Below are 9,910 nucleotides of genomic sequence, written 5' to 3' on the forward strand. Positions count from 1 at the left end.
GTGTGTGGTTGTATGTGTGTGTATGTTTCCTGATTGTGGGTGGGCCCATTAACCCACAGCCTCTCATAGCCTATGGGTCAGTGGTTTAGGAAAAAATGTTCCGAACCACAACCACACACGTACACACACACACGTACACACACACACACACACACACTGACTAACCACAACACACATAACCACACCATCGTGCCAAACTATATATACAGACACACACACGCTGAAAAAAAACACCCTGATCGTGTGACACACATCATAACAAACAGTGCACATATAAACCAAACACCCTGTGTGAGTGTGTGTGTGTGTGTGTGTGTGTGTGTGTGTCTTGTATGAGTCTCGCTTTATTGAAGTTTTATGATGAAACATGAAGACTGGCCCTAATTCAAACCATATGACGGCACCAGCGTTTGATCTCCGCAAGCTCTCTGAGTCACAGAGGGGCTCACGGTGTGTGTGGTCACACGTTCACTTTACACATGTGATGGTTAATGGTCACTCACAAACACACACACACACACACACACATACGCATGTACACACACTCAGACACACATAAATACGGAGCAATGCCAGTGAAGAATCCTTAAGCAATGTACTATACAGCTACCATTTCAGGGATGTTAGCCTGCAGTTGAATTGATAACATGGAAAAATGGATTGACTCCAAGGATCCTACTGTTAGAAAGCTTGTACAGTGTACTTTCCTTTATTTCACTGCACTATAAAAATCAATTCAAACTCCTTATGGTTTGCATTATTATCGCACAGCACTACCCTTACTAAAAACATAGACTGATCTGATCTAGTGCAAATTGAAGTGCAGTTCATAAGTCTGGACATTCTTCAACATTTGAGAATCAAACCCAGACAGTAAACAATAGAAAACAATAACATACAATTAAAAAAAAAACGGTAAGCTTTCTTTGCGTGTGGAAAAAGGTTTTGTGTGTAATTACATCACAGATACTGATGTGATACTGAAAAGACCAAGAAACACCTGTGCCTTGTAACATAAACCTACAGCTTCACACAATCAATGTTGACAGGAGGACCATAGATCCAAATAGTAAAAGGCCCAGTAAGTTGGTGATAATGACACCATCTGTTTTTAGTTATAATAGCTCTCACAAGAAAACAAATGTTTCTGTAAATGGCCGTTTCATTTTAAGGACTGTAACTAAACTCACACTGTTTATATTGTTAAGTGCACATGTGGTTTCTGAAAATTTTTATTTGCCCTGGAGTTAGGAAACTTATGAATCTGTTAATAGAAACTACATTTTGGATACAAACATCACCTGTAGAGTCAGATATACAGGCAGTGAAGAAATGTTGCTTTCACAGATGATGATGAGGATGAGGATGATGGTGTTGTGCAGCAGACAACATACTCAGACTAGAAACATGTGACTGTCTTTGTGTGTCCTTTAGGAAACATGTGCATTTGAAGATGAATGTTTGTGTCTGTTGAGCCGTGGGAATGTTTGTCCTGTAAACACTTTCACCTATTTTGCACATGTGTACCATGCATTCAGCCAATGAGCTTTTCTGCTGTTTGTTTTTCCAGAATTAGGAAAACAAGTACACCCATTGCCAACAGTGACATGCCCTCACACTCATATACATCACATCCGCTTGAGGAATGGTCCGATATTGTGGGAAGTACACTTATTTGCTTTCTCTCCGAGAGTGAGATGAGAAGATCGATAACACTGTATTAAGTATGGAGCTTGAAGCAGACACGTCTAGCTCAGCATAAAGACTGGAGGCGGTGAGAAACAGGTAGCCTGGTTTAAAGTAAATAAAGCACATGCAAAAATATAATACATGTAAAAACTGCTTGAAACATTTCAGGCCTTAAAATCAACTTTATTATCACATATTTGATCATACATGTATTTGTCCTCTGTATTCAACCCATATTACGTAATAGGAGCTGTGGGCAGCCACTGTACAGCGCCCGGGGACCAACTCCAGATCTGGGCCAGTGGCTTGGTCAAGGGTCATGGAGACGGGAATGAAGCTAACATACATGTTTTGACTTGTGCGCTGTCACTATTTATGGGCCAACAGCTGGTTGCAGTGACTGTGCACAGCCTTGTCATCATCATGAGGGTGCCAGGTTTGGTGCGTTTAAGTACAAAGACCCAAACCCCCTGCTTACTGATAACATCTGGCAGCGTGTGGGGCTCTGTCTATGTTAATCGGCAATTCAACATTCATTTAATATTTAGCGATGCCTTCAATTATTACTGACTTTGGCTTTGCATAAAACAATTTTTTCTTGTCTGTTTTATCATCTGTGAAGCAAGAGAAGAGTTTCTGCTAATAAGGGAATGGAAAATAAAGATAAGACAATCACAAATGAGCCGCATACTTTTCACTACTCTTCAATATGTTTGTAAAACTCTAAATAATATTGAAATGTGGCCAAACAGACAAGATACTCCATTTCTGACACTTTGGACGTCGTTGTGATGGAGATTTGATGAAGTGATGTGGTGAAGAGGAAACACAACCTCATCCAGTGGTCATCTGGGGTTAGACGTGTTGGTAGGACTATGCTTTTTTCACTTTAAACAGCACCAGGCAAGGTGTTTCCCCCTCCCGGCTTCATGCTAAGCTAAGCCAACCATGTCTTTAATTACAGTAACAACAAGACATGAGAGTGATATCGGTCTTCTCATGTTGCTTTAAAAAAGAAAGAAAATAAGGGTGGCACCCAAAGTGTTGAACTATTCCTTTAAGAGTTCTTTCACTCTCTTCCCCCTACTCATTTTTGCCCTGATTCAACCTTCTTCCTCACTCCTTTTGCTCTCCTTTACAATCTACCTGGCATGTCCTTTCTTGCAGCTTTTCCCTTTCCCGTTTCCCTCTCTCTCTCCTGAGATATCTCCCACTCTCTGTCTCTCTTTCCCTCTCTACTCCTTCTCCTGTTTTCTCTCAGTTTCTCACCAGTGCTTCTCTTGTGCTGATAGTCTTTTCTCAGGGGAAATCTCATAGAAGAGCAGTACAAAGCTGTAAACCCCCCATGACTCTGTCTCTGTTTCCTATCACGTCCTTACAGGATTCAACAAACACAAAGAGCGCACACACACACACACACACACACACACACACACAGTATACAGCCATGCAAACCTGCAATAACAAACACACACACTTACAACAGAGCAGCATGTTTGTGTGCATGTGTAATAGAGCGTAACAGAGAGAACACATCTATCTGTTTGTATTTATTCCATGTTGACTCTGAGTAACACTGTAATGATGCTTGTCATGTTCAGTTGGGATGAGGGATCTTACTCACACACACACACATACATATAGATGCATTCAGGCTTACACAGTGTCAAATCCACACATACATTGAAACATATAACCACAGACACAACATAGATATGGGAAATTGGATATCTAAACCAACACAAATGTTCCAGCCAGCAAACAAACACATAGGCTATGTATGTTTGTTCAGACACAACGCTCTCACAGCTTCAAGCCACATGCAGGTAAACCCTCTGAAAGATGAGGTGAGATTCATTACCTTTCAGAGATGCTCTCTATAGGAAAGTATAAGGTACGGTAGAAGTTGACGCTAATTTTTGTGGTTTTTAGTCAATCTTTAAAGCCACTTTGTGTACAGTGTTCATGTGATTATGACATTGTAGAAAAATGTGGCAGTCCCAGTGAAATTTTTTGCAGTCTGTGGCTTATGTAATACTTCCTTTTTACAAATGTGGATAAGCAGCTGCAACATAATCAGCACTGTTTACATACTTCTCTACCTACTCCACCTGACAGATTAGAAAGTACAGCTTCCTTGGGGACTTTGAACAACATGAACATGCCATGATATGATTATAAGATAGCAAACACTCAAGGACGTTATTGTTTTGTTCATGTTGAGATTAGGCCGACAAAGCAGGAGCAGTCTCATCGTAGATTAGTTTCTCTGCTATTGTTGTTTGTTTAGTCTGCTGCAGCTGACCTTCATTCATTTTCTGATATACTGCCCCCGCTGGTCTTGAGCTTCCTTGCGCACAGTTGTGCACAGCCAATGTTCGGAATGAACGCAGGATACACTGGGTGGCCGAGCAAATATATCAGAGGCTTATGTGCTGCTTTTAACCCATTTATCTTTCTGAACACAGAGACTACTCTCTGTATAATCGTTTTAATACATCTTACAGGGTGTGCCAAATTCTACATGTAGACTTTAACACTTTTTCTATAAATCCGCAAATAACAACATCAAATGTGTTTTTATTGAGAAATTAGGATGACATTAACTACATGGTGCTTTGTTTGTAGCATTTGTTTGTTATGAACAACATGGGACTTTATTATTCCAAATGACTAAGTGCCACTTAGTGTGAGAGGTTTCAACAGCAATTTAGTCATCTTTCCAAATCCTATCTTTAAATAAAATTAGTTTTTCTATCTAGTGTGTTGAACTCTACAGTTGGTGAGGATACAGACTTTACTTTATGTAGTGGTTTTAATGTTTGGAGCATAAAATGTTTGCACGCAAGCAACTCAAAACCACTCTGACCACAGATGGAAGCTTGTCATTTGTAACTATGTCTGTTTGCAAGCAGTGCGAGGGTGTGTGTGTGTGTGTGTGTGTGTGCATGTACGAGCACGAGTGTGTGTGGTTTGTGTGTGCGTGTGCCTAGCCCTGGGCTGATGAGGGGAGGCATGTGGTGGCCATTTAGAAGGATTAGAACTGTCAGAGACATCAAGCACGACTAATTATTCTGTTAGCACACTACACTGCAGGGATGGAGGGATACAGAGAGAGAAAAGAGAGCGAGAGAAGGGGATTGTGTGTGTGTGTGTGTGTGTGTGTGGGTGTGTGTTAGCAAAGAGGGCTGCAGGCAGGAAAAGATGGAGGGAAAGTCAAGCTAGAAAAAGCCAAAGAGAGAGATGGGAGAGATGGAAGACAGATGGAAATGAATCGAGCCAGACTAGAGTAAGGACAACAGAGAGCTACTGTTAATACCCAGAGAGAATACGCTGTCTTTCTGTATGAAAGATGAATTGATAGGAACAGAGAGAGAGAAGGGCAGATTTGGAGGTGTATTTGTCAAACGCCTTGTGGGGAAATATGTGGAAACGTATAGAGCCAGGATTTAAAAACAAAGAAGGGGAAGGGAGGGAAAAAAACAAGAAAAAAGGATGATGCAAGGAAGAAAAGAGTAAGAGGAAGATGTTATAAAAAGGAAGGATGAGAGAGACAGAGAGAAGAGGGGTGACCTACCTCATGCCTTCATGGATGACTGCATTTGTATCCAAACATCCCAACATGCACTGCTCTGCCTCTCAGGGCAAAATCAGCCTGCAGCATCCAATCAGCCGTGGCCTTTTACCACCTCGCCGTGGGGCAGAGTATGCGCGGGCTGAGTAAGTGAGTGTATTTGTGTTTGTGTGTGTTTGCATGTGTGTGTGAGTTCAAGCGTGAGTGCACACACACACACACACACATCTGTTTGCGTGTGTGTTTATGGATATAGACCTCCTCACTACACTGCCTCTCTGATTTATCTTCAAACAGACAGCTCAGCCATCTCCTCTCCCACACCTCCGACTCTCTCCTCCTTTTTCCATCCCTCTCTCCCATCACTCTGACTCTCTGATGCTCACCACCAATCCATCCATCTTCCAAATACCTTCCCTCTCGCAATCTAACCCTCCCATCTCTCCTTCCAACCATTTTACTCCTCCATCAATCTCTCCCTGCTTCCATCTATCCATCCCTCCATCTGCATTTACTCCCCGCGGGGTAGACAATTTCCTGAATCCCACTGAAGTGGAAAGATTTCAGATTTAATACATCCCCCACTCATGTGATGTGCTCAGGCTTCAGAGGAAGGGGTGAGGGGTTCAAAGCAGGAGAGAACAGGAGAAAGAGTAGAAGGTGTGAGGAAAGTTTTTGGATTGAAAACCTGAGGTAGCTTTGTGATAATCAAACACATTTATCCTTAAAGCCTTTTCTCTGTTACATAAAAAGACTATTGAGTCTACTGCCATGCTAGCTTAGACACAACAGTGCAGTTTAGTGTGTCAGCATGCTAACAGTTGCTAATTGGCACTAAAAACAAACTTTAGCTGCAGCTGATGGTCCATTTGCAGGTATTTGGTCACAAACAAACGTAGTGGACAAAGGGACGTTTTGACCCAATTCTAGATTGTAGTAACTGGGATTTATCATCTGAGGACCATGAATGTCTGTGGAAAATTTAAAACTGGTTTCAATTAACCTGTTAGTGGAACTATATGTGATTGCCAAAGTCACACTGTCACAGTCCATCTTCTGGGGACCATGAATGTCTGTGGAAAATTTAATCTCAATCAGTCCAGTAGTTGTTCAGATATTTCAGTCTGGACCAAAGTGGCCGACAGACCAACCATCCCTAGAACTATGCTGGTAGGGTGGCTGAAAATACTAACAAGTATGTAAGCTAAGCAACCAAACTGATGTGAACAATCGATGGAGTTCCCCTTGAAAGGACCAGTGTGTAGGATTCAGTGGCCTCTAGCGATGAAGTAGTAGATTGCGAGTATCAGAAACTAAACTGGCCTTCAAACTCGTGAAAAACATAAAAAGGCCCTACCTAGAGCCAGTGTTTGGTTTGTCCTTTCTAGGCTACTGTAGAAACATGGCGGTTAAACATGGCTGCCTTTGTAGAAGAGGACCCTCTGTAGATAACAAAAACATAATGATTCTTATATTCAGCAACAAACAAGTTAGTTTGAAACATCAAAAAGTGAGCAGGAGACTGCATTTTCAAGCAACTCACGAAGCTAACATTATCCTAATTAGCTTGCTATACACAGCTGCCAACAAGTTTTTATTTCAGTGAATGAGAAGCTTTCGTTTGTCTAATGACTTTTAATATCTCAATATTTTGATTTTGAGATTACGAGGACTTTAATGAGCAGAGGGGAGAAGAGGAGAAGGAGGAAGAAGGGTGGGAAGAGAGTTGACAATCATGAGGAAATAGAAAATGGAGATGAAGCCGGTTATAGGTTATACCCGAGTGACCCAGTGTGTTAGGAAGAAAAGCTGCTGTCACTTTTTCCTCAGCAGAGTCTGACAGAGAGACAGTCACATCACATCACTCATACTCCTCTCCTGCTTGTCCATTTGTATTTATGTTTGTGACTCTGCTGATAGATTTACAGTGTAAGGTCCACACACTCATTAACACGCACATACACAGAGCAGTCATGTGTCTCGCCTCTGAGGGATGGCTGTCAAGGTGATGTATAACGGCCTGATCAACCTCACCATCATCACTGTGGAGACCCTGAAGAAACTCAGCTTTCAACCAATCACAGCGTCTCACTTTGTGCTGTTATGCTGTGAAAATCTTTGCACGTTTCCAAATGTGTGTCGTTTGTAGGCAAGTCCTAATCAATTAGCCGCCAGCTGCTGTGCGATCATTACACTGCACTACAAGCGTAAACTGCTTAGAAAGTGGCAGTATCACCTGGCAACAGCTGATATTTACTTTACAATTTCTGTCAGCCGTGTGAGAAATTAGATCATTTTCCGTTTAAAGTGTAATTCCCTGTTTTTTTTTCATGTGATATTCAGACGGCCTGTGTGTTAATGAAAGCTGCGTTTAATGCCAGACAAACATCTGCAGAATTACATCCACTGCGTCTAATGCAGAATGAATGGCAGTCATGAGGACAACAGACGCATTTCGCTTCACGATCAGTTCACGCTAAATACATTTTTCCTGCAACTTTGATGTTTAGATTTTGTCCAAAATGTCACGGTTGCTCCTGTGACTCTCATTCTTTAGGCATGCTGGCAGCTGAAATGAGTGAAATTCAATTTATAGGCCTATTACCATAAAGTAGAGCCATTCATTACAGTTATGCATGGATTTAACACTACCTCAAGGTTAAAAACATTGACTGAATATCATCAACAATTCAGTATTAACTGGGGGGAAAACTTCTGCAGTTGTATGTCTGTATTGGAGTTGCTAAAAAAGACTGAATATTAACACGCCATAAATGTTGGGTGACGGCCCAAAAAGTTAGTCTTTCAAGAATAAATCTGCCTGATTTTGTATTTGAAGGCTGTATTATTTGGATTCGATTATTATTGGCTTTGGAGTCCTGAAGCTGATTTTGAATTTAAGCCTACAGACAGATTTATTTTGTCCCAGGGGAGGACAGATAATTGTGATTTGGATGAGGTTGAGAGTGAAAAGTATTTTTTTATTTCACTCTCCACTTATAATGCTCTTAAAGTTAAGCTTTCCCTGAAAATATGTGCTGGACTTCCTCGTCTGGTTTTGATACGACTGATGAAAGTGGCTTAAAGCGCATGTTTACATATAGGGTGTTTGACTTAGCTCCAGTTTTGTTAAAGGCTTATTATCAATGCACGAGAGCACTGTTTATAACTGATATACTGACATGTTTTGAGACACTGTATGGAGACATTTGTTTGCTTTCATTCTCGCACTCATTCAGATATTACATTTTATCAAGAGTTGATTCTCTTCTGTAACAACTTAAGATCTGAATTTGATGAAGACAAAACATCAATTCCAATATATTTTTCAACAAATTAAGCATCAGAAAAATTATCACAACCTTTGATTTTTAATCTCTGCCAACCAGAGGACACCAGAGCAGCACAGAGTTTATATGCTGAAGGTTACTGCACTCTGCTGGTAAACTGAAGAAGTGTTTTTGTGTATGTATACATAGAGAGCAGGGATTTTTATCTTCTTCTTGTCCCACAATCCCCTTTATCAATATCTTTAAGAAAATGTGACATAGATAACTTTCACTTCTCTTATTTTTTTCTCACAGAGAGACACTTAAAGTCAGAAAGACGATCGGGAGTGAAAGGGAATAGTAAGAAAAGGAAGAGCATTTAAACAAAACGGTGGCCTTCTCAACTTCCTCAGTGTTATTTATTTGAACGAAACAGAGAAGAGAGAGCTACGAAATGGAGAGATAAAGAAATGGAAACAAAGAGAAAGAGGGATGACAGACAATTAAAGTCAAATTATGTGAGCATGCCAAGTACATTAGCTACCAAAGCTGATAATGAATCATCATTGTGCAGCTTGTCAGCGGATAATATTCACATCCATAATTGGGACAAATTGGTAACCAGTGGGGCATTTAAACTTAAGCATGTGTGTGTGTGTGTGAGCATACTTTTATATTCTCATTAATGTGCAGAAGGTAAAATGAACGTGGAAAAATCGAGGATATACTGTGTCAACCTATCTTTTCTTATCTTTTTTATCTTTATTTATTTATATTTTTAAAATAGTAATACTTTATTCTTGTGTGATTTTTGTATGACTTGTATATTTTTGTGTGATTGCATATTTTAAGCACCATTGCACCAAGATAAATTCCTTGTATGTGTAAAAACATACCTGGCAATAAATGTAATATCTAAAATATTGTAGTGTAGTTTGTAGTTTCACTATTGTAGTGAAGTATTATTTCTATTCTTTAACATGTGTCTGTAACAAACAAATATCCATTAGGGGATCAATAAAGTTTCTGATAAGATAAGATTAGATAAGATACTCCTTTATTTGTTCCACAATGGGGAAATTCCAATGTTACAGCAACAAAGTGGATAGAGAAAAAACAGTATAAAAAACAGTAAGAGTAGGAAAATATATAATATAAACACTATGTACAATAGAAAAAAAAACAGTAAGAATCAAGAAAAAACAGTAAGAATCCAAACGACAGATAACACAAATAGTAGCAGCAATTGATTCAACTGATTCTGATACAGTTGCAATATATTTTATTATATAAAATATATTGCAACTGGGACAGAAAACCACAGCAAAAACATGCTACTTAACTGTGTTGCACTGACACTGGCCATGTGTCAACACTG

This window comes from Morone saxatilis, unplaced genomic scaffold (genome assembly GCF_004916995.1).
Source record: "Morone saxatilis isolate NCDOM2014 unplaced genomic scaffold, NCSU_SB_2.0 Contig16, whole genome shotgun sequence".
Lineage (NCBI taxonomy): Eukaryota > Metazoa > Chordata > Actinopteri > Moronidae > Morone > Morone saxatilis.